We start from the raw sequence: 27,023 nt of genomic DNA on the forward strand, positions 1-27,023 counted from the left end.
GGATAATATCTCAATGTTATCAGAAGCCCCCCCCCCCCCAAAGTTCCCTTAAAGTCCTTTAGGGCTTTTGAGCTTCCGTGCGCCGTCATGATTACCTGCATTAATGAGCACTCTGTTCGATGCCAATCGTAGAGTGACACGTGTAACGGGCGTACTATCCAAGGAAAGAGAAGACGCCTTCTTCTTCATTCTCTTTCTCTCTCTTCCCCATTTCGTTTTCATTTACCTTTTCGTTGCTTGAAGCTTTTTCTGGGAGTTTCAGAGTTCCTTCAAAGCTTCCGCTTACACGTAAGTTCATCTTTTCTCATTCTATTTTTCTGAATGTTTAGGAGTTCTTCGTCATCCTCTAGATCAACCTCTGAGATTTTTAATTTGACCCCTCCTCCCGAAATTGTAGTTAGTTTTAGTTGGACCACTTCGTCATCGAAAAATTCATCTTCCTCTGAGGACACAGTTAGCTCCGATTTAGCTGAGTTGCATAACTCGGCGTGTAACCGCTATCGAACCCGTTCCACTAGGAGTCAAATTCTTTCTACTTTGGCCACCGGTATTGCTCCGGCCGTAGATTTTAGGCGTTTTTCGAAGACAATGGCCTCTTCTTCCACCCAACCTAGGAAAAAGAACCCCCGAGCAGAGTCCACTTCATCTCGCATGAACTCTGCGGATCTAGCGATCCTGGCGGATCGCTTTCCGTGGATTAAAAATTATGATACCCAACTGGCAGATGCCCATCAGCGACCAGCCTGTCCGCCACGCGGATATCTATCCGTGTATAGTAGTCATGTAGAGAGGGGATTTCGTCTACCTCTCCCAAAGATGATGGCGGATATCCTTGCTTATTTTGATATCACTGCTTGTTAGTTGCACCCCAATGGCTGGTTAGATCTGGCTCTGGATTGCTACTTAGATTCAAATCTAGGCGTAGTGTGTACACCACGCGTCTTCCGAACCTTTCATAAACCTTCTAAATGAAAGTCTGAGTCGTTTATTACCTTCGCCAAATTTGGGGTTTATTCGCCATTTAGTGGCAAGATGTCGAATGTTCACTCCTGGGACGAGAGGTTCTTTTATGTGAAGATCAAGGAGGATGAGCTGTTAAGCTTTCCATCATATTGGAATGCCAAACCTATACACATGGCGGGTGACATGCGAATAATGACGGGTAGCGATGAGACTGTGGCGGATCTCATGAAGAGTGTTAAGGCGAATGCTTGGACATACACCGATGCTTTAGACTTTATGATGAACGATATTCCCTTGATCCGCCGAGATGGAGACAAGTTCACCTACTCCAAGATTGCTCAATTTGATAAAGGTATATTTAATTTTCTTTAAACCTTGATTATTTGATTGTTCTTTTTGGACAGGGGTGTATCTAAGGCCAATCACGCTCTTGTAGAGATGCGTAAGAAGATGAAGGAGGAGGAGGCCCGTAGGAAGGCACAGACGATGGAGCCTCAAAAGAATGTAGGAAAACGTGTTGCGGATCCAGTAATCGATCCGCCGCAGAAGAAGAAGAGATACACCGCTCCGGCCGGGCAAAAGTTGATGGCCGATGCCTTGAGATCCGCCATACCTTCGTCGGACAAGGAACAAGTAAATTGCTCTACTTTTTTTTCTTTTCTACATTTTAATTTTAGGTTCTGACCTGGAGATTACGGTGTAGATGGCGAGACCCAATTTGGGCGGTTATTGGGCCGCTAAATATGGAGATGAGGGATCCCTGGAGAATGAGTCAGTAATTAATGATCTGGATGAAGCTCTTGGGCAATTAGGCAGAGTTCGAGAGAGTCAAACTCTAATCTCAGGAGCTGCCAACATCCAACTTGGAAAAAAGGAGCTTCTGTCTGTAAGTGCTTTCTCAACCATACGTTTGATTTCTAGGCAATTTCTTTTGGGGATAAATATCAACTAAGCTTTTGTTTGTTTTTGTAGGCGTATACTCGCTTACGAGTTGCAGAGGCTGAGCTTCTTCAAGGGGTGGCGGATAAGGCCACCATAGAAAGATTGGAAAAAGAAGCTGCGGTTGTGAAGGCGAATGCCGAATCGGCTCTTGCTCTTAAAGATGATGAATCCGCCCGTAAGGATGCTGAGATCCGACAGTTGAAGGAGAAGATTGAAGCGGATGCTAAGGAGCATGAAGAAGCCTTGGCATATGTCGAATTTATGGCTAGAGAGCAAGCCTTCTTCTATGGTGAATGGCTTATGGCGTACTTCCAATTGGAATATCCTGAGATCGATTTTACGGATCCGGAATTCGCCGTTCCCGATCCGAATGTAGTTGTCAAATATCGCAAAACTCCAAATGTCAAGGACTACATTCGGGATCGTGTTCGAGAGTGGATGAAGGGACCTGTTGAAGAAAGCAAACCTGCCACCAACGTCCAGCTAGTGGATCTCGAGGAAGTGCCTCCGAAATCTGGTGAGGAGCTGATAACCGATGGCACCTTTCTTCCTGGGGAAACACCTTCCATGGAAAAGGAAGTCTCCCTGGCGGGCGTATCCGAGGCTGTCGAGAAGGAAGCTTCTCAAGCAGGTGCTTCTCAAGCATGTGCTTCTGGCGAGAAGAATGTTAAGGAGGATGCTCCTGTGGTTACTTAATGTTTTATTTTGTTTGTAAAACTTTTTAAGTACAATTTGTTTAATCCTTATAGTAGCTATTTATTTTACCTTTACGTTTGCGTAAGTAAATATATAAGCGTCTAGGATTTATTTTGGAGTAGGTGGTCAGCCATACTCCATTGTGCGAACCTTTGTGAAGGTTTGAAGCTGTTTTATTCCCTTAGAGGAAGTAAAGCTGCCTTCAGGGATCATCTTGCGACCTATCTTTGAGGTGAAGTGATTCGCCTAGAGGACTTTGTAGACCCTTCTTTGGAAAGGGAGTAAGAGAGTGTAAAGACCTTGCGTCCAATGATCATTTTAACTCTATCTCGAATGGGGATCCTCTAGAGATGGATCCGTCCATGAGACTTGTTCTCCTATCTTTGAGGATAAAAAGTGGTTATGAGATAGCAGTACTTTCTTAATGTGGAGAGCGTTGGATGCCCCCCTTCTTTTTAAGACTAGAATTTTTATATTGCTGCAATAAAAACTTTAAAAAGAACATAGATAATAGAACAATTGATGTTTATTGATAGGAGGAATGCTTTATTACAGTAAGCAAGTCTTACATGTGAGCCTCGTTAAAACCTTTAATAAGAAAAACCACATGGGAAAAAAGCTTACTAAAGGAAAAAGAGTACTCAAGACCGTATGTACACTTTATTTTCTGACAAAGTATTTGCGGAGATTTTGGAGGTTCCACGTGCGTGGTAATGTGTTCCCCTCCATGTTTTGAATCTTAAATGTGGCGGACCCAATCTTGTCCACTATTTGATATGGACCCGTCCAGGTGAGCCCTAGCTTGCCATTCCCTTCTCGAGACTGGATTTTTTTGGCTTTGCGGAGCACGAGGTCTCCTACATTCAGGTCTACAAGTTTGGCATGTTTGTCATGGTAAGCGGCGATCCGCTGCTTGTATGCCGCCATACGCACATAAGCCTTGTCTCTTCGATCTTCCACTTGATCAAGACTCTCTTTTAGTCTGTGGCTATTGTCCTCCTCGCAATGGAATGCAACTCTATCACTTGGGACCAGTATTTCAACTGGGATTACAGCTTCTACACCATGAGAGAGGGCGAATGATGTTTCTCCTGTGGCCGTTCTAGGAGTGGTTTGAACTCGCCGCAGTTGAACTGTGTTCCATTATCAGTGATGATGGTGTGGGGTACGCCATATCTTCCCACGATATTGTCTTTAACAAATTCCACCATTCGTTCAGCAGTGATGGAGGAGACAGCTTCGGCTTCTACCCACTTAGTGAAGTGATCTACTGCCACTATCACGTACTTCCTTTGTCTACGAGTAGGAGGAAATGGATCAGCGATGTCAATTCCCCAGATAGCAAAGGGTCGTCTTTCAATGATGGGCCTCTGGAGATGTTTGGCAGTGTGTGATTCATTTGCATGAATCTGACAACTATGACAAGATTCCACCAATTTTTGTGCATCAAGCTCGGCAGTGGGCAAATAAAATCCTGCTAACCTGGATTTCTTCAGGAGGGAGGCGGATGCCTCATGAGCCCCACATGATCCCTCGTGCAGCTCCTTGAGGACTTGTTGTCCCTCTTCTGGCAAAATACATTTTAACCAAGGATGGCTAAAAGACTTTCTGTAGAGGCAATCGTTGATCATGGAGAAATAGGCCGCTTTTCTAACGATCCGCCGAGCCTCCTCCTTATCGATGGGTAAAGCTCCATCTGATAAATACTGGCGAATGGCTGTCCGCCAATCATCCTCTACTGTTGTGAGTAGGGATACTTCTTCAGAGGTGAAGGTTGGAGCAACTTTAACCTCGAATGGACATTGCGGATCTGTCCAGTTCTCTTCGCTGGAAGCCATTTTTGCTAGGTGGTCTGCTTCGGTGTTTGATCCTCGGGGCACATGGATCAATTCCCATTTAGTTTCTTTAGCTTCGAGGTGATCTAGCAACTTTTTGACCTCGGCCACGTATTTGGCCAAAACATCATCCTTTACCTCATAATTTTTGATCACTTGATTGACCATCAACTTGGAGTCACTATAGATCACGATCCGCTCGGGAGTGATTTCTTTTAGCAAGCGTAACCCCAATATTAGAGCCTCATATTCGGCGGCATTGTTGGTTGCATGGAAATCCAACTTTGCCGCGTACTGTAATTTTATGTATTGTGGGCCCTTGATCACGATACCTATACCAGCTCCATCTGCGGAGGAAGCTCCATCCGTGTACATCGTCCACTCCTCTACAGGAGATTTAGGCAGATTCACCCCTTCTTCGGTAAATTCATTCACAAAGTCTACCAAGACCTGACTCTTCAAGGCGGACCTGCTCTCATATCGCACATCAAACTCTCCTAGGCGAATTGCCCATTCCATCAATCTCCCTGAAGTGTCCGGCTTTTGCAATACTTTTCTCTTGGGTATATTCGTGTGTACTATGACAGTGTGGGCCTGGAAGTATGGCCTAAGGCGGATTGCCGTGGTGACAACGGCCAGAGCCATTTTATCAAGTTTAGAATACCTGGTTTCAGCATCTTTCAATATTTTGCTCATGTAATAGATTGGATACTGCTGGCCATCCTCTTCTCTTATCATGACTGTGCACACAGCTTTATCTGTAACCGAGACATACATGTAGAGATTCTCACCTTTCAGGGGTCGGCTCATCATGGGCGGTTCTGAGAGAAACCGTTTGATTCCTTCGAAAGCCTTTTCACAATCCTCGTTCCACTCGAATGCCTTTTGCTTCTTGATGACCTCATAAAAGGGCTGACACCTACGAGCTGAACAGGAGATAAACCTGCCCAAGGCCACGATTCGCCCGTTAAGGCGTTGCACTTCCCTGATGTTCCGCGGTGCTTGCATTTCCAGAACGGCTTTAACTTTGTCAGGATTTGGGCTCACTCCTTTCTCGCTAATCATGAATCCCAAGAACTTTCCATATGTCACACCGAAGGTACATTTTTCCGGGTTCAGCTTAATATTGTGGCGTCGGAGTACGGCCAGTACCTCCCTTACATCATCTGCATGTTTTTCTACAATGGTGATTTTGATGATCATATCATCCACATAGACAGAGTAGTTATCACCTTTGCTTTCGGCGAATATTTTGTTCATCATCCGCTGATAGGTGGTGTTGGGGTTTAGTGTCCTATAGACAATTGTTCTAGGATACAAACTTAATGTAAATGAATTGTTCTTTATATCATTTGTTTTAATGAGACATATGTTTTATAACTATATAAAGGCAATCCCTTTTAAGCACTAAATAAAGTCTAATAAAAGGAAATCCGTAAGTTTGTTTAAAGTGATTATAAAGTGTTCATACAAGCATGAAGTGAGACAAAACTTTATAATAAACTAATAAACTTAAAACCACCCCAAGTCAAGTGATATGTTTAGGATTGATATATCACTGTTGAGACTTGTATGTAACAATGTCTTCTGTCCGATAGAAAGCTGATCTTACAAGCTTCATATATACAGATTTCTGGACAGTTACATAGATCCGATGAAACGTCGTTCATTAGGATTGGGGATCTGATTTGAGATAACAGGATGGGTAGATTCATCCTTGTCACCTGTTCATCTCATTGGTTTAATAGGTATAACTAATCCTCAGACTCAAAGGAATGTTAATTGGTCATCCTGAATTACTGAATGTGAGACTTTGATCCTGCTGTCCCACGATCCTTAACAGAGATGACTCTAGGGTGTGAACAGCAAAGGTTGGGTGTCACAGGAGGTAATATCAGGATAGTTATACATTGGATTGAACATTTATTACTCCCGATTAATGGGAGATACATCCAAGGATCGCTTGTGGAAGACTCGACTCTAAATCCTTGCAAGGTGCTAGCTTAAGAGTAAGAAATACAGATTTCACTTAACCTATCTATTTGAGTTGACTCGGCCTATACAAGTAAAACGAACGTCTCGCTATATGTGACTTGACATCACCCATAGTCATAAGATTCAGTTCAAGGATGTAGTTGATAAAGGATCGAATTATACTGTAACTAATACGGAAAGGTTAACGACAGAATCAACCTGTCTTCTTAACGGACTCTAGGGGAATGATTACAGACTTGCCAATAACATACTTAGTACATCATTCCGTTATGCAAAGATTAAATATAATTCTTGAAGAAATTAATTTAATAGTTGCATACGGCCAGAAGTAGTAAGAACCTAATGGATCACACATAAGACTTGGAACCAAAAGAGAGATGGATGTCATTAATAGATGGAAGCCCAATTGAGCCCAGTAAGGCCCATTTAAATAGAGGGGGGCCGAAATTTATATATAATAAATAAGGAATTATTTTAATTCCATTAATCCTAATTTGATTAGGTTTGTGAATTAAATTAATTAAGAGATAATTAAGTTAGGAGTTTTAATTAGATTAATATACTCCTATTATTATCCAATTAGGTTATTTATTATTATCCTAGATATATTAGATATATAATGAGATAATAATTGAGAATCCTATTCCGAATTGAATTCCTATTAAGTAACCTATTCCTATCTAACTAGGGTTTAGATACAAGTAATTATATATACCCCCTACTACATGAATTTCGACTAAGCCATATACAACTCCCCTTTGTGATTTTCGAAATTTGCAAGTAAGAGAGAGAAAGAGAATTCGACTCCCCTAGTTCGTGGACAAGAATTCATACGGCTTCCATCGATCGATTAATTTCATCTATCTCCTTTTTCTTTGATCTTGTGTTGGTTAATTAGAGGCAATCTATTTTGGTTGCATCTCATACGGTTGATTCTAACTTAACCTCACCGTGTTTTACTTCGTGCCTGGGAACTCGGAGAAGAGTTGTGGGCGCTTCATTAACAACGGTAGATTGTTCTTCAAAAGGTATTTCTTCTTATCCCTCTTTATATGAAATAATGATTAACAGATCCTATGGTTAAAAGGAAGTAGGCTAAAATTTTTATATTTCCGCTGCTATACCTTAGCTTAATTTCCTTCAGTGGTATCAGAGCCATCGTTAAATCCGTTATTTCATATATGAAAATTTAGAAGTTTTTCAATAGGATTGAATAAATATTTATGGTTAGGATTAATTAACAAATTGTTTTGATTAATTGATTCTAAAGATAAATAAGTTTTAATTAATTGTTAATTAAAATAGATTATGCGTATGTTCCTGATTATTTCGGTTGATAATCATTATAACAAAATCTATTAGTTTTATAGTTAGGTTAATAAAATTAGTTTTATTAATTCTAAAAGATAAAACGGAAATCTATTGTAGTTTTTCCTATTTCTGAAAATCGTTTTAAAAACCGTTTTAAAATCTGATATATATATATATATATATATATATATATATATGTTTTATATTAAAAAAATAATAAATACGAACAGCCTTCGCGCGGCTGCTGCCAAACGGCAGTAGCCCGGTTTCGAGCCCCCGGCTCGAATCCCACTTGATTTTAATCGTTAAAATCGGCTTGAATATAATTTGTATATATAAATATATGTTTCGGAAATTAATAGTTTTCTGTTTTGATTATCGAATGAAAATTCGTTTAAAAGTTTGTTTTTACCAAGTTGTAAATCAAAGTGTTAAATGAATTGAAATCAAAATAATTGGGACATGCATAATCGACGTTTTTTATGGTTATATTAATCTAAGAATTAATATAAAGATACAAAACGATTAGAAGTAAAATTGGATGAAAGTTAATTTGACGAGTTAATGTGATTAACCTAAATATTACATAAGACGGTTATGTAATCAACCAATTAAATTTATTTAATTGAGTCTATGCATGTTTGGAGTTATGGATATATTTGGACCCTCTTTTAGTCTTTTGGTATTTTTGAAATAGGGCCTGCGCGTCCTGCCTTTCTACTATCTATTGTAATTTCTCCTCTCATCTGACTCCCTTCAATTCAATTGAAGTTTTCTTATAGTAGTATAGAAATTAATATGTAATTTTAAGGCGCCATGGAGAAGACGGAGGACCTAAAGAGAAATATGTAATAGTTAGTATTTCCTTAGGTTTGCCCTTTTATTCCGTCTCTGGCTCGACGGAATAATTTAGATGATATGTCCATAACGCCAATGTATGTGAATGTATGTGTCTGATGTATGCTAAAGCAAATCAAGACTAAGTTAGATTATGAGACTTAAATAAAATCCATCGTTAAAAAGTTAAGTAAATAAGTAAGTTATTAAAATCGGTTGCCCCTCCCTAATATTATAATTCAGCCGGCAGTACTGGGGGCCTTTGGGTTGTTGAGCAAACTCAAGCTCGGGGTCTTATGGTAACACCTGAATTATCGAAAATCGTTCTTTCATGGATATGGGGTAATACTTAAATTAGATTATGATAATTGGATGAGCAAACTCATGTTGTCATAAACTAATGGGCAATATGGTTGGGATTAATGTGAATAACATATTAGTTACTAATGTGGTTAGTAACCCAATAACCTAGGAGTCACATTCAAGATGTGATTGATTACATGAATCTACCTAACAAATGAGACAAGCTTGTTGAGCAAACTCAAGGCGAAATCTCAGGAGTTAGGATCTTAGCTCACTAAAGGATTTGTGAAATTCTTCGAATTAATATGAAGGGCTATTAATTTGGCAAAATAGTGGGAGCAATCTGAAATAAATTAAAAGGCCTATAATTTTAGATTGTTATACTTTAAAGCAAATGAATGACATACGTTTACTCTTTCTCACTCTCAGGTTTTGTTTAAACACACTCTTAAAATCATGACTAAAACCAATCTGCAAAACATTCTTACCGATAACAAACTGAATGGTTCAAACTTCACCGACTAGTTTCGTAACCTCAAAATTGTTTTGAAGTTCGAGAAAATTGGGTATGTACTTGAGGTGTTCGCTATGGTTACTTTGTTTTTTACAAAGTACCATTACTTGGTGTGGTTTTCACCATTGGATGAAATTTATGCTCCATCATCCAATGGTGAAAACCACACCAAATAACGGTACTTTGTAAAAAACAAAGTAACCATAGCGAACACCATGTACTTGATACACTGACACCCCCTGTCCCTGAAGATGATGCTCCCATTGAGGAAATTGATGCTTATCAGAAGCACAAGGCTGATGACGATCATGCCGGATGCATCATACTTGCATCGATGACATCAGAATTACAAAGGCAACATGAGGAGATGAATGCCAATTCCATCATCATGCACCTAAAGGAATTTTTTGGGAAACAAACCAGGTGCGAACGCTACGAGATATCCAAGTTGTTATATCGTTGCAGGATGCAAGAGGGCACATCAGTCTGACACATTGTGTCAAGATGATTGGCTACATTACCAAACTTTCTAGTATTGGATTTGCGATGGATAACGAATTAAGTGTAAACTTAATTCTTCAATCCCTCCCAGAAAGTTATTCACAGTTCATTATAAACTATCAGATCAATGACTTGCAAACCTCTCTTGAATAGCTTGCAAATATGCTCAAGTCAGTTGAGCCCAATATGAAGAAAGACAAGACCATACCGGCTCTTGTAATTGAGGGATCAAAAAAGAGGAAAGGGATTTTTCCCAATCCTAAACATCCCAAGAAAGGTAAGAAAGCTGTGTCCAATGGAAAGGAAGTGAAGAAGCCCAAAGGAGAGTGCCACTTCTGTGGTAAAGACGGGCATTGGAAGAGAAACTGCAAGGAGTATCTAGCCACCCTCAAGAAGGGAAAAGGCGGTGCTTCTACATCTGGTATGTTTTATATTGAAATAAATACAGTTTCACAGTCTGAATCTTGGGTACTTGATACCGGATGTGGATCTCATATTTGTACAAATATGCAAGAGCTAAAACAGACTGAGGAACTAAAGAAAGGAGGCATAAACTTGCGAGTGGGAAATGGAGCAAGAGTTGCTGCCCTCGCAATTGGAGATTATGTTTTACCTTTGCCCTCTGGGCTTGTAATAGAATTAAGGAATTGTTTATACATTCCTGAGATGTCTCGTAACATTATTTCTATTAGCCGTCTTGTTGACGACGGTTTTCATATTTCAATAAAAGACAAGAGTTGCAATTTTTATAAAGATTCGATCTTTTATTTTTTAGGAATTTCACAAAATGGGATTTATGTGTTAGATAACAAAATTCCTGCTTTTGCAATTGATACCAAAAGACATAAGCTAGATAATTCAACTTACTTGTGGCATTGTCGTTTAGGCCATATAAACAAGAGACGCATGCTAAAGCTACATTCAGATGGGCTTATAGATCCAATCGATTCCGAATCATTGGAAACGTGCGAATCATGTTTAAAAGGTAAAATGACAAAGACACCCTTTAGCAATAAAGGTGAGCGTGTATCAGACACTCTAGGACTCATTCATTCAAATGTATGCGGTCCTATGTCGGTCCAAGCAAGAGGAGGATTCAGATACATCATAAGCTTCATAGATGACCATACTCGATATGGTTACATCTACTTGATGAGGCACAAATCAGAAGCTTTTGACAAGTTCAAATGCTTCAAGAATGAAGTGGAAAATCAATTAGGAAAGAAAATAAAGACGCTTCGATCCGATCGAGGTGGCGAATATCTTTCAGATGATTTTCTGAATTATCTAACTGAATGTGGGATATGCTCACAATGGACACCTCCCTATACACCACAACACAATGGTGTATCCGAGAGGAGGAACCGTACCCTATTGGATATGGTACGATCCATGATGAGCATGACCTTACTTCCAAAGACGTTCTGGGGATATGCCTTAGAAACTTCCCTCTTCACCCTAAACCGAGTACCAACTAAATCCGCTAGTTCCACACCATATGAATTGTTCGTTGGTAGAAAACCCGTGTTCTCATTTATGAGAGTATGGGGTTGTTCAGCGTATATCAAACGCATTGCGTCCGACAAACTATATTCTAAATCTGACAAATGTTTCTTCATTGGATATCCCTGGGAAACCGTAGGGTATTACTTCTATCATCCAGATGATCAGAAAGTAATAGTATCCAAGCACGCAACCTTCTTAGAGAAAGAGTTTCTCGAAGAAACACAAAAGGGAAGCGTGATTGAACTCGACGAAGTTCAATAAGAAGAAACACCGACTGAAACAACAGAAGCGGTTGAGGTACCCGAAGTAGTCCCATTAGATGAGACTCCAGTGGCACCTATTCGTAGATCACAAAGAGTTCGTGAACTCCCAGTTACATATGGTTTTCTAGTGGGAGATGATAATGAGGTTCCCGTGTTAGACGACGAACCCAAAAACTACGAAGAGGCTTTTACTAGTCCAGATTCTAAAGCATGGCTTGAGGCCATGGATTCTGAAATGGATTCCATGTATACTAACCAAGTGTGGACTTTGGTTGATTCACCTGAAGGGATAATTCCCATTGGGTGCAGGTGGATCTTCAAAAAGAAGACACACATGGATGAAAAGGTTAGCACCTACAAAGCTAGGTTAGTAGCGAAATGATATCGTCAGAAGCAAGGAATTGATTATGACGAAACTTTCTCTCCTGTGGCTATGTCCAAATCAATCAGAATCATGCTTGCAATTGCCGCTCATTTTGATTATGAGATTTGGCAAATGGATGTGAAAACAACTTTCCTAAATGGAAACCTGCTTGAGGATGTATACATGATGCAGCCTGAAGGTTTCATATCGAAGGATGCAAATAAAGTTTGCAAACTTCAGAGATCCATTTATGGACTCAAGAAGGCATCTAGAAGCTAGAATAAGCGTTTTGACGAAACCATAAAACAATTTGGTTTCGAACAAAATTGCGAAGAAGCTTGCATTTACAAGAAAGCAAGTGGGAGCTCTATAGCATTTCTCATACTATATGTGGACGATATACTGTTAATCGGAAATGACATTGCTCTAACAATGTCTTCTGTCCGACAGAAAGCTGATCTCACAAGCTTCATATATACAGATATCTGGACAGTTACATAGATCTGATGAAATGTCGTTCATTAGGATTGGGGATCCGATTTGAGATAACAGGATGGGTAGATTCATCCTTGTCACTTGTTCATCTCATTGGTATTAATAGGTATAACTAATCCTCAGACTCAAAGGAATGTTAATTGGTCATCCTGAATTACTAAATGTGAGACTTTGATCCTGCTGTCCCACTGATGCGGTTTCTCGCGAAACCTCACTAAGGGATAAGTGTACCCCGTCGTTATCAAGTAATAAATTTCTGGTTAAGTCCAGGTTATCGTCCACAGGATTTATTTCTGCAAGTACCGAATTACTAAGTCTCGGATGTTATCTAGGCTTAGGGGGTTTTGAGTTTGGTTTTGTTAAATTAATCTACTCCTAGGTTGAATTATGCTAATCCTAGCTAAGTTATCTAATTCTAACTAAGTTATCTACTTCTAGCTAAGTTATTCTAGCCCTAACTAAATTACTCTACCCCTAATTGATCTTTCATTAATGAAACTATTCGAAGGAACATGGAATGATCGATAATAATTAAGATAGATTATCAAGTCTATTGAGTAAAACCTAATCCAAGTCACTTGTATTCAAGGCGATTAACCCTACTTACCCTCCTGAGGTTCCTAGCGCGTGATTCCCTAAGGCCGAAACTAGGTCTAAGGCTCAGTAAATTGGCGCTTAATCAACTAAGAGGTCGTCAATCTCCTAGGCTCTGACTAGGTCAGATTCAGCTCGCAATATGTGCCTACTAGATTTTGGGGCTTTTGAATGAGTTAAACCAATTAAATAAAGCGTAAGACAAGAATTAGACAATAAACATAGAACAAAACAAGAGCTAAATTATTATTAAAGGCGAGATGATTGTCACAAGATACAATAAGACAAGTTCGGCAACTGTATCAAAGAGTACAAACATAGAAAGATGAAAGAAGATACAAAAATCCCTTTCAGGGAACCTGTTTACTCTGCAGCCGGCGACTTGATCTTAAGGACGGACCTTGATAATTCCTCGGTAGAAAGCTTTGAAGGAGCTTCAATGGAGGTTTGAGGAAGATGGAGAAGATGGAGAGGAATTACAAGGGGAAAGCTTAAATAATTTACAAAAACGAAAGATATCTAATTTACAATTGGAAATTCCTATTTATAGACGCGTCTCGGGCCTCGTTTTGACCTAATTTCGTGTCCTTGTTGGTGTAGGAAGACGTGGGGCCGAACGTGGCTTCGTGGGGGCGGAATTGGTCTTTTTGACCAATTCTCGCAGGTCTGCTCGCCGAGCAGGAAAGGCTGCTCGCCGAGCAGAATTGCGATGAGCAGCCCCTGCTCGCCGAGCAGGCGCCTGGTGGCCTGCTCGACGAGCAGAAATGGCCCGGGGGGCCCTGCTCGCCAAACGTTTTCGCCCGAAGCACGCTCGATCCGTGCCGGATGACTTCCAAACCCTTTTTCGTTCGAACTTACACCTGCACACACATAAAAACTCCAGAAAACATTAGTTCAAAAGCCAAATTGATCGGTCACTCGCTTATTTTGAGCAAACGCTTCGTTTGGTGCGACTTTTGACGGACCAATTAGCTTCAAACGATAACGGAATTCTAATATGTGTGTTATTTCGGCCGTATTTGCCTAAATTGATCACAAAACGAGCCTAAACGACGAAAAGTAAACAGAATGCTTCCAATTTCTAACTAACTCACACAAAAGCATTTAAATGCGAGAATTGCTCGCTTATTAGCCAAATAAACCTAAAAACCGTCCTAAAAATTGTACCCAAAGATAGGGGTTTTTGACCCCTATCACCCACGATCCTTAACAGAGATGACTCTGGGATGTGAACGGCAAAGGTTGGGTGTCACAAGAGGTAATATCAGGGTAGTTATACATTGGATTGAGCATTTATCACTCCCGATTAATGAGAGATACATCCAAGAATCGCTTGTGGAAGACTCGACTCTAAATCCTTGCAAGGTGATAGCTTAAGAGTAAGAAATACAGATTTCACTTAACCTATCTATTTGAGTTGACTCGGCATATACAAGTAAAACGAACGTCTCGCTATATGTGACTTGACATCACCCATAGTCATAAGATTCAGTTCAAGGATGTAGTTGATAAAGGATCGAATTATACTGTAACTAATACGGAAAGGTTAACGACAGAATCAACATGTCTTCTTAACGGACTCTAGGGAAATGATACAGACTTGCCAATAACATACTCAGTACATCATTCCGTTATGCAAAGATTAAATATAATTCTTGAAGAAATTAATTTAATAGTTGCATACGGCCAGAAGTAGTAAGAACCTAATGGATCACACATAAGACTTGGAACCAAAAGAGAGATGGATGTCATTAATAGATGGAAGCCCAATTGAGCCCAGTAAGGCCCATTTAAATAGAGGGGGGCTGAAATTTATATATAATAAATAAGGAATTATTTTAATTCCATTAATCCTAATTTGATTAGGTTTGTGAATTAAATTAATTAAGAGATAATTAAGTTAGGAGTTTTAATTAGATTAATATACTCCTATTATTATCCAATTAGGTTATTTATTATTATCCTAGATATATTAGATATATAATGAGATAATAATTGAGAATCATATTCCGAATTGAATTCCTATTAAGTAACCTATTTCTATCTAACTAGGGTTTAGATACAAGTGATTATATATACCCCCCTACTACATAAATTTCGACTAAGCCATATACAACTCCCCTTTGTGATTTTCGAAATTTGCAAGTAAGAGAGAGAAAGAGAATTCGACTCCCCTAGTTCGTGGACAAGAATTCATACGGCTTCCATCGATCGATTAATTTCATCTATCTCCTTTTTCTTTGATCTCGTGTTGGTTAATTAGAGGCAATCTATTTTGATTGCATCTCATACGGTTGATTCTAACTTAACCTCACCGTGTTTTACTTCGTGCTTGGGAACTCGGAGAAGAGTTGTGGGCGCTTCATTAACAACGGTAGATTGTTCTTCAAAAGGTATTTCTTCTTATCCCTCTTTATATGAAATAATGATTAACGGATCCTATGGTTAAAAGGAAGTAGGCTAAATTTTTTATATTTCCGCTGCTATACCTTAGCCTAATTTTCTTCAGGTGGCCCCTGCGTACTTAAGCCCAAAGGGCATGACTTTGAAGCAATAAGTGGCTTGGTGAGTCACGAACAAGGTCTTGATTCTATCTGAAGGCTCCATAGGGATTTGATGATAACTTGACTTTACGTCTGTAAAGGAGTACATGGCATGTCCGGCGGTTCCATTTACAAGTATGTCAATACATGGCAAATGATAGTTATCTTTGGGACAAGCCTTGTTGAGATCCGTAAAGTCAATACACATGCGGTAGGATCTGCCTGCTTTCTTCACCAGAACGACGTTCGCCAACCATTGTGTATAAAGTACCTCTTCAATGGCGTCTGCCCGTTGGAGTTTGGCGATCTCTTCCTCTATCACCTTCTGCCTTTCAAGGCCATGGTTTCTCCGTTTCTGAGCTACGGGAACTGCATCTTTGTCGATGTTAAGTTTGTGAGTGATCACGTCTGGACTGATTCCTGGGAGGATCTCATCTTTCCATGCAAAGACGTCCTCCGCTTCATGGAGAACCTTGGTGATTGCTTCTTTAACTTCACCTTTGAGCCCTTTAGCCATTCGCACCTGCTTTTCATCCGCCATGAGGTACATTTCTGTCTCGTCCAAGGCCATTGTGACGAGTTCCTCTTCATCTTCGTCCTTAGATTGGGGGCGAATCATTAGTGATGTGGAATACGTCTCCTGAGCCACCTTTTGGCTCCCTCTGATCATTACACCTCCCTTGGCCGTGGGGATGTAAAGGGTTAAGTGGCGTATGGAGATAAGGGCTGCTGCTTCGGAGATAAAGGGCCGTCCGAGGATAATATTGTAGGCCAACTGACCATCCAAGATAGAAAATTCCAGATCGCCTTTCCAGACCTGATCCTCATCTGCTAACTCACAATCCAACATTACCTGGCCTTTTGTCTGGATGGTATGTCCTGTCACTCCCAGGATATCCACTACGGTTGGTTCTACTTGGATTGGATCAACCATGAGTTTGGCGAAAGCTCATCTTGTGATGACATTGCACGAGCTCCCAGTATCAATCATCACTCTTTTCATCTCCCAGCCTTCCACCATCATTGTAATGACCAAAGCATCTGCATGAGGAGAGATCTCTGGAGCTACGTCTGCAAAGGGGCGATTCAACGATGTCCTGTCAAGAGCAGTGGTCTTTACCTTTTTCAGTACTGGTTGGTACCCAGGTCCGCCTGCTATGACATTGATGGTTCCCTTTCCTTTCTTCTTTGGGTCATCTCTGGATCTATCACCATCCTTCTTGCCATCATTTTAGATGAACCGATCCAATTTGCCCCTCTCAATAAGACGCTCTATTTCCCGAGCTAACTCCCAGCATGCATCTGTGTCGTGACCATTTTTCCTGTGATATTTACAATAATTTTTAGGATTTTTACCAGTATTGGTGTACCCCCCCTTTTGGTTCGGGGTATGAAATGCTCCGTTTGTGTTGACTGTTCTCGATCCACATAAGCACTTCACTTTTAGAAGCATTGAGAGGTGTGAAGGAGGTGACAAATGCCGATTTGTTCTTAGAACCCCTACGTCGGCTTCTAGAGGAGGAATCCTGGTGCTTGTCCTTTTCTCTATCCCGTTGGCGAGATTCACTTTTGTCTCTTCTAGGCGGAGATGATGATTCACGGCGAATGTCATCTACCTCCATAAAGTCTTTGCAGCGCTCCATCAATTCTGCCATGCTACTGGGCTTCTTTCGAATTAGATCCTCCTGTAAACTCTTACAAGTGGTGTTTTTTACCAGAGATTCCACTGCCATGGAGATATCCACATCAACAATTTGTTGAAAGAGTTTACATACTCTCGAAGGGATTCATTCGCCTTCTGCTTTAATTCAAAAAGCTTCATTGACTTGACCACTGGAGGGATACAACCGGCGAATTTAGCACAAAATTCTCTGCTTAGTTGGTCCCAACTGTCTATCGAACCAGGAGGTAGTGATTGGAACCAGCCATAAGCGGGCCCTCCTAACGTGGTGACAAACATTTTACATAGCACTGGTTCAGTTGCACGGTTGAGGCGAAGCAGTATTTGGTATTTTCTGACATGGGCCTCTAGGTTGTCAGAGATTATGTATTTTAAAATGCCTATCCGTTTCCTCTGCCTCGATCCAAGCCGTGAAGGGCGAATCTCTATTGGCGAATGGGTTATGCCTGGCATTCTCCTCATTCATGCGGAGCACCGCAGCTCGAACTCTGTCGTCAAAATTCTCCGGACCCGCTCTTGGGCGACCCCTCCGTGGAGATCTGCTTAGAGAAGATGAAGAGCTGGATCCCGAAGACGGATCCGAGGGTGATTGTCCGCCTCCGTTTCCACGTCCGCCTCCGTTTCCACGTCCACCTCCTCCGCCCGGGGGAGCTTGACCGCTACCCCCTCCAGAGCCTCCTGAAGGAATATGCCCATCATTCCCTTGGTGTGGTGGTGGTGGTGGCGGCCCACTTGAATGTGGTGTCTCTACTGGCCTTTTGCACTGTCTACGTCCAGTAGACGGGGGTGATCTGCCTTTGCGAGAGGATCTCGGTCTTCGGGGCGAAGGTGATTCGGACCGCCTACTTTCCTCTTTTCTACACTTTTTGTGTTTTCGCCCTTCTGATCCACCTAAGGAGAGATTCGACCGCGGTCGCCTTGGGATATTTGATCCGCCTAGATTGATCCCATGACACGCGGATGTTAGACAAGGTGCCGAACGGCCTCGCCCGGGCGGACCGGGGGGTGGACACCTCATGGCGATGTAAGCGGTGATTGGCGCCGAAAGCAACCAATCGTGGAATCAAGCTGCTCGGCAGGACCAGAGCTCGGAGTATGGAAGAGTCGCCACCCACGAATGGGAAAATGAACACCGATCCCTTGCGGGAGACCGGTGAGGGTTCGGGAAACTTAGGTATGAGCCGAGAAGGCTAGCTCCGTTCCGGAGAAAGGGTACTAGGCATCCCGACATCGCCCGGTTATGAACCACCGACCTCCTACTCAACGTGTTAGGCGATAATGGACTAATCGCATATCTCTTTAAGTTTAAAATTCATTTGAAACCTTTTCTTTCTCGCTTTGAAAACCGTTTTGAGCATGTTATTCGAAAGCCATTTTAGTAAAGAATCACCCATTTTGCATAAATTTAAAGTATATAGGAGAGAGAGGGGGAGAAGAAAGAATTGATTTATTCACAGTGCGATTTTATGCTTTAGACTATACACTAACTCTAAGCTAATCTCATTCCCCAAAAACGAGTTTATTTACATGGTTCGTACCTTAATCGCCGTTGGAACGATTTAGGCACGTTTCAAAACCCCGTTGATGACGTTCACTTGAATCGCCGTTGGAACGACTCGAGCGTTTGAAAACGTTGAGCAAACATTTTTAATCTAAAAGTGTGATTAAGCATACAAGTCAATTTATTTTTACAAAAACCATTTAATTAGGAAAACAATTCAAAACTTCATTATTCACAAAAGCAATTTTAATTACAAGGTTCGCTTAATCCGTCGTTGGAACGAATTAAGATTTTAAAACATGATATTTTGGAAATCAATTGAAACCTTTTATTTACATTTGAAACCTCTAAAAAAACCTTTTAGTTTAAATAAACAAATTAAATTCTTTTTAGTGGCTTATTTCCCCTTTTTCACTCAATTAGCCTCCATTTGAACACAATGACAACAATTAACAAATTAAGTCCAAATTCACCTAACCAAAATATTTTTCCAAGCATATATATATATAGGAAATTCCCAAGGAAAAGAAGAAAGATATACGTATGTGTATATATATATATATATATATATATATATATATATATATATATATATATATATATATATTTTGATAGAAATGATAATTATACATATACATTTAAAAGAAAAGGTGAATAATGAAAACTATAATTAATAGATAAAAATGACAATAATATTCACAAATGATAAGAAACTAACTTTTAGCCCAAAAACTATTATAATAAGTGTATATAGAAAATAACCCCTAGTAACCCCAAAATGACAGGTATGTATAGTTTAAATGAATTTAAAAGAAAATCTATATATATACATATAATTTTATCAAATCAAATTAATAAAAAATAATATCTAAACATGTAGAATGAATATATACAAAGTAATTAGAAATAATTTGAATGGATGTATTACATAATTATATATATATATAAAGGACCAAAAGTCTAAAAGTTGAGAAAGAAGGACCAAAACAACATTTTTTACATTCCAGCAGCTTCACCAACGGAAATTCCGTCGGTAAACTGCATTTAGTGACAGAAAGTGGAAAATTACAGAACTGCTCCAACAGTTTCCAGATTTGTTCAAACGCTTTAAATTAGATCTATTCTATCGTTTTGGATCTTCGAACTACCCAAATAGGATCATAGTCTATAACGGAGAATCCTAAAACGATGTTTTATTTTAAAAACGTTATTTAGAAATATTTTCAAAACTTATAATTACAACTTTTTTAATCTCGAACTACCTTTGAATCGGATCACGGTTCGTATTGGGATATTAAAACGAGTTTTTTTATTTCAAAACAAGAACGAATGTTTATTTAATACGAGACAAAAATAAATAAATACAGAAAATTAAATAAGACGTGATAAATAAATAACTAAATAAATAAAAACTATATCCTAAAAAATAAAATAAGAAAATAAAGTAAATGAATAAATAAATGAAATAAATAAAACGAGTCTAGTCCTCGGATAATACCTCAAGATCGGTATTTGATGGCTGAAGTCGGTTGATTCCACGAGTTGCCTTTTTTGTGTTTTTCGGGTTTTTAGTAAAAATTTAACTTTTAGGAAGTTCAGACTTTTTGAGAAAAAAAATATTTTCCTCAAAAATTTCACTTTCTCTCTCTAAAAATGTCTAGAGTGAGAAAGCTCTCCCTAAATTCCTCTCTACAAATGCATGAGGATCCGTGTCTTATATAGGCGAGGATCCCCGGAAACTTTGGGCGACGCCCGATTAAAATTGGGCGTCGCCCAAAGGAGGTTGGGCGCGCGCCTAACAGGCGTTGGGCGTTCACCCAACGCAGGTTGGGCGTTCGCCCAACGGATGTTGGGCGTCCGCCCAACGGACTTTGGACGCTCGCCCCACGTCGTTGGGCGCTCGCCCAGAGGTTGTCGGGCGTGCGCGCCCAGCGGCCGTCGGGCGTGCGCCCCGCGCTGTCGGGCGCGCGTCCAACTGTCGTCGGGCGCGCACCAACTGCCGCTATGCGCTCGCACCACGTCGCTGAGCACTCGCGAGCCGTCCACTCGACGATCGCAACTCCTACTGATCTCTCGTTTTTTATTATATTTTTTTTGCTTTAAAACTCCCGGAACCAACCGTCTTGTTACATGTTTTCGTCACAGGTCCTCCGACTCGGTGTCTACAGTTGCCCCTACTTTCCTATTTTGACAGTGATGTGTGTGTTTTAAAAACGTTTTTTTTGCTAACGCAACACATGCAATGTAAATATATTAAAGTAAAAGAAACGTATAGAGTAGGAGGAAGAATACATGATCTCTGCGCTGCGTGCCCCAGCTTCATCTTCGATCGTCTCCGTCCTTGCCTTCGAATCGGCTGCCGGCGGATGTTTTTCTTAAGGATCCTAGCCTAAATCGACTGTGGGTAAACAACTCTTTCTAGCGACCCTAGTCTCTAAATCGATCGCGGGTAAAAATGGCTGAAAAGCAACTTCGGCCGTGGACCAAAGGTAAGAAGGCTCAAAAGCAACCTCGGTCGTGGACCGAAGGTAAGATGGCTGAAAAGCAATCTCGGTCGTGGACCGTAGGTAAGATGGCTCAAAAGCAACCTTGATCGTGGATCGAACGTAAGATGGCTCAAAAGCAACCTCGGTCGTGGACCGTAGGTAAGATGGCTCAAAAGCTACCTCGATCGTGGACCGTAGGTAAGATGGCTCAAAAGCAACCTTGATCGTGGATCGAAAGTAAGATGGCTCAAAAGCAACCTCGGTCGTGGACCGTAGGTAAGATGGCTGAAAAGCAACCTCGGTCGTGGACCGTAGGTAAGATGGCTCAAAAGCTACCTCGGTCGTGGACCGTAGGTAAGATGGCTCAAAAGCAACCTTGATCGTGGATCGAAGGTAAGATGGCTCAAAAGCAACCTCGGTCGCGGATCGTAGGTAAGATGGCTTAAAAGAAACCTCGGTCGTGGACCGTAGGTAAGATGGCTCAAAAGCAACCTCGGTCGTGGACCGTAGGTAAGATGGCTCAAAAGCAAAAAAGTTCTTTCTAGCAATTCTGAATTCTAAAACACTGTCGTCTGTATTTTCATTGGAGCTATTGTCTCGGGTATTTGAGTTGTTTGATAGGAACGTCCTTATCCTTTCGTCTGGAACATTTCAGACTAAGAATTATTTTTCTGTTGACTGTTGTCTGTATTTTGACTGGCGCCACTGTTCTGTAAAATTTCGACTGTTGTCTGGAGTCATATCCTTGTGATATCAGCCACTGCTTGGCTGAAACGCAGGCTGAAACGGACTGCGAATCGGAGGTCTGTGCATGATAAGTGTCCAAAACGACAAGTTTATTATGTCATTTTATGAATATTCCATTCTTAATTATGTCGTTTTAGGACCTTTTCACTTGTTTTGTTGCATAAGTGATTTCAGGGATCAAATTGGAGAAAAGAAGGCTTGGAAGGCCGTTTTGGATCAGCTTTGCGGACGTGACTGGCTTAGTCTTGCCCAAGACTAAGAGGGTCGACTTATTCAGATCGCCAAGTCAGCAGAATCAGAACTAACTTATCTCCACAGTTTCAACAACATGTTTTGAACGAAGGAAATCCCTGAAATCAAGGAGGGAATTCAGGAAATTGAAGATTCTTAAATCAACACTATAAAAGAAACCCACCTTTGCTTTTGGAAGACACTTTTTGATAATCAATAGTTTCATTTTTCCTTGTTAGGGTTTTTGTAAGCTTTTGGCACAATTTCTCATTCTCATTTTACTTTGATCAATTGTTATCTTTGTGAGCTATCATAGTCGATTCATGGCTATGAGTGGCTAATTTCCTTTTATCGATTAAGGGATTAATCAAAGGCTAGTATTATTTCCAATTGTGAGATTGTCATTCTTAATTTCAGTAATCTAATTTCGTGATCTGTTTACATGTTTATTAATCTATGAAATTAGACCTTCAATGAAAGTTTAATCTTTAGTTCGGCCGGACTTCGGGTTTCTCATCCATTGAAACAACGTTAGGCCGTAGGATTTGTAATCATCTGAAATCCTAACTAATACCAAGCGTATGAACATGTAATTTGGGTTGAATCGAAATCGCTAAGAATTCGGTTAACTTAGGTTAGGTCCTTCTAATTCTTAATGCTTTCGACAGATTAAATTCCAAGCGCTAAGCTAAGACTGTTTGGCGAATATGAGCTTATCTTTAGGCGCTTTAGGATCTGCTTTACAATTAAGGAAGGATTAGGTCGGGAATGAATAAGGAACGACTATAACTGACTCGGGTCACGTTAATTATGATATTTTAGTACTTTCGATGATAAAAAAGGAAATAATTGTCGAGCCTGCGGTTATCCCTTGATCGGTATTTTTGTCAGATAAGAGTAACACAATTTAATCGCAATTCAACTTTACAGAGTTAATCATCAAAATAATCAACCCAACAATCATTCACCCCCCATTTACTTTCATTTAGATTTAGTTACAATACGAAACGATCAGTATTAATCCTTAGGGTACGATCTTTACTTACCATATCTGCAAACCAGTAGTCGGTCAGTAAATAAATATTTATTTGGTGGATTCGACACCCATCAGTGCACCTGGTAATTAATTGTTTACTTTTTACCTTTATGTCACGTCGTACCCTTTTCCTTTTTTATATGTGTGTAGTGGTGTATGCATGTATGTATGAAATGAATGCGCCCAAACGACGTTTTACGGAATTTATGTTTATTATTTTTTTTATCCTTAGTACCCATGACATCACTTGCTCTCACACCCATGACATCATCAACACCTGTGACATCATTCACGCCCATGACGTCATTCACGCCCATGACATCATTTTATTTGCCTATAAATAAGGCTTCCTCAAATCGGGACTGATTCATTATTTACCAAAGTTCCATGGGATGGAGAGTGAAAATCCACACAAGCATCTGAAAGAATTCCATGCTGTTTGTTCAGGTATGAGCCCACAAGGAATTACTGAGGAACAAGTTAAATTGAGAGCTTTTCTTTTTTCTTTGCAGGATGCAGCCAAAGATTGGTTCCTAAATCTACCTTCGGGATCCATAACAACATGGGTAGAAATGACCCAAGCATTTCTGGAAAAATATTTCCCAGCCTCAAGAGCAGTAATGATCCGTAGAGAAATCAGTGGCATCAAACAGAAGGACATAGAAACGCTCCATGATTATTGGGAGAGGTTTAAAAGGCTTTGTGCAAGCTGTCCCCAACACGGTATAACTGAACATTCCCTCGTTCAATATTTTTATGAGGGGATGCTGAGCTTGGAAAGAAGAATGGTAGATTCCGCTAGTGGGGGAAATCTCATAGATAAAACTCCAGTAGCGGCTAAAGAGCTAATCCGGAGCATGGCAGCGACATCGCAGCAATTCGGAAGACAGCAAGAGAGTTCAAGGAAGGCATATGAGGTAAATACTTCAGCAATTGAAGAAAAGCTTAATTCTCTAACCTCTCTTGTTCAGAATTTGGTTTTAGGGAAAGCAGTCCAGGTAAAGGCATGCGGGATATGCACGATGACCGGACATGCTACGGATGAGTGCCCTACGTTGCAGGAGGACACTCCAGAACAGCTTAATGCTCTCGGGTATCAAGGAGAATCCCAGCGGAGGTATGATCCATACTCGAACACATACAACCCCGGATTGCGTGATCACTCGAACCTGAGTTATAAACAGCAAAACAATGTTCTGCAACCAAATCCTCCATAACAGTACCACAGGCCCCAACAGTACAGACCTCCCCAGTCTGACCCAAACTCAGGTATGGAATCTAGTTCTAATGATCATTCTGCCATTGCTAACTTGGTTAAGTTTCAGGAAGAACAAAGCAAGGTGAACGCCAGTCTTCAAGCAAACTTACAGAACCTAGAAAAACAGATGGGACAGATTGCGACCTCGTTGAGTGCAATTCAGACACAGGGAAAGATGCCTTCACAAACTGAAACAAACCCCAGACAGAATGCTAGTGCAGTCACATTGCGCAGCGGAAAGGACTTGGTCTTGCCCAAGACTAAGCCACCCTGCATCCAGCAGCAGGCCACTGCAAAAGAAAATGAAGTAACTGGAAAAGAGACTGATAGCTCGACAAATGACAAACTTCCAAGAAAAGAAGTTGAGGACCAAGACCCACATTTGGTGATCAGACCACCGTTCCCTAGCCGACTGGCCAAATGAAAGAGGGAAAAGGAAGAAAGGGACATCTTCGAAACCTTTCGAAAGGTAGAGGTAAACATCCCTTTACTTGATGCAATTAAGCAAATACCTCGATATGCAAAGTTTCTGAAAGAATTATGTGTGAATAAGACTAAGCTAGCCGGACATGAGAAGGTAGTTGTAGGAGAAAATGTCTCTGCTGTATTGCAAAGAAAAATTCCCCAAAAATGCAAAGATAAGGGTATGTTTGCTATTTCGTGTTTAATTGGCAACACTAGTATCAAGAGAGCAATGTGCGATTTAGGTGCATCAATTAATGTTATGCCTATGTCTATTTACTCTGCTTTGAACGCTGGTCCACTAACAGAAACAGGCGTAGTAATACAACTAGCAAACAGAGCCTTGGTTTACCCCAAAGGGAGTTTTAGAGGATGTTTTAGTGCAGGTCAATGATTTAGTTTTCCCAGCCGATTTTTATGTGTTAGATATGCCCATGACGTCATTCACGCCCATGACATCATTTTATTTGCCTATAAATAAGGCTTCCTCTTCTTCATTTCTCCCACACCTCTCATCATGGCCGATTCCAACTCTGATGTTCTTCGCTCTTTTGTGCACCATCTAGATTGGGACACTCTTGATTGTCCCCAGCTGGCTGGTTTGAAGTATTTACGGGATGTCAAAATAGATCCTTTGTTAATCCGGGCTGCCATCACCTTTTGGGATCCTGACTACCATGTGTTCCGCTTCGATCCTCAAGAGCTGTGTCCCCTCTTAGAAGAGTTTGAAGCCATTATGGATTTTCATTTTGCTGCCCCTCCTCGACCAGCCCTTCCTGATCCTAACCCCCCGTACCCGAGATTGATGTGCTCCCTCCTCGAGCTTTCCAAGGCAAGGGTTCATTCTTTGACAGACCAGCACCACTTCGTCAAGTTGCCGGATCTCCTCTCCCATATACTGAGCATCTCCCCCTCGACTGCCGGCTTTAAAAACTCGGTGAGGTTTCTCCTTCTCAGCCATTACCTCCTAGTATCCTCTACTGGAAAAGGGGATTACCAAATTCTGACTTTGCTCACCCGGATGGGAAAAGGTTACTCTGTTTATCCCACCATCCTCATGGAGACACTGTTAGGCTTGGATGACTTCCGGAGAAGTTGGATGGCTGGACGATCCTCCCGTCTATCTGGGAGCCCTTTGTTACTTCAGGTATACTCTATGTTCCAGTATATATCTCTTTGAGTTCCATCGGTTCATTCCTTCTTTCATTTTCTTTTTAGATTTGGCTTCAAGAGAAGTTCCAAATGATGACTCCCCCATTGACTCGGTATGACCTCGGTGGACCCTATTCGTCGTATTCCCCCAAGTGGCACCTCCATCGGACTTTGAGGGTACGAGGCTTGCCCTTTAATCAATGGAGAATTTTCTTAGAGGGTGCTTCTGATCAGGATATCATGTAGATGTGCCCCTTGGCGGCGTTTGACTAGGGTCTCTGTTAAGCCCAAAATATACCTAAAATATCCTATATAAATACGTTAAATTTACATTAAAATCGTGCTAATTATATTCATTTCGAATACTTTTACGTCTTTATTTACTTCTTTGATGCAAGGTACTTAATTATTTGGTTAAATACAAATAGGAGCGAAAATGGAGCTAAAATGAAGGAAAAACCTTAAAAACGTACCGAGAATGCATATCAGCCAGAAGAACGCTCAAGGAGGACGAAAAGCAGTCGAGAGATAGGGAATCATCTCTCTATCGCGACTGAGATTTTGAAAATCTCAGTCGCGACTTGCGAAGGTCAGCTCGGGAGAAAAACGAAGTTTTTAACTCGCCCCTATACCCCCTATCGTGATTGAGATTTTCAGAATCTCAGTCGCGACAGCGAACCTTCCTGCAGACAAAACACATGTTTAAATCGGAAAAACGCGTCTATTCGTTCGGATAAAAGCAACCCTTCACCAGCAGACACGACCAATCATTTACAACCCTTCAACAACTATAAATAAATGATCCAT

This window comes from Euphorbia lathyris, chromosome 9, assembly GCF_963576675.1.
Source record: "Euphorbia lathyris chromosome 9, ddEupLath1.1, whole genome shotgun sequence".
NCBI classification, from domain to species: domain Eukaryota; kingdom Viridiplantae; phylum Streptophyta; class Magnoliopsida; order Malpighiales; family Euphorbiaceae; genus Euphorbia; species Euphorbia lathyris.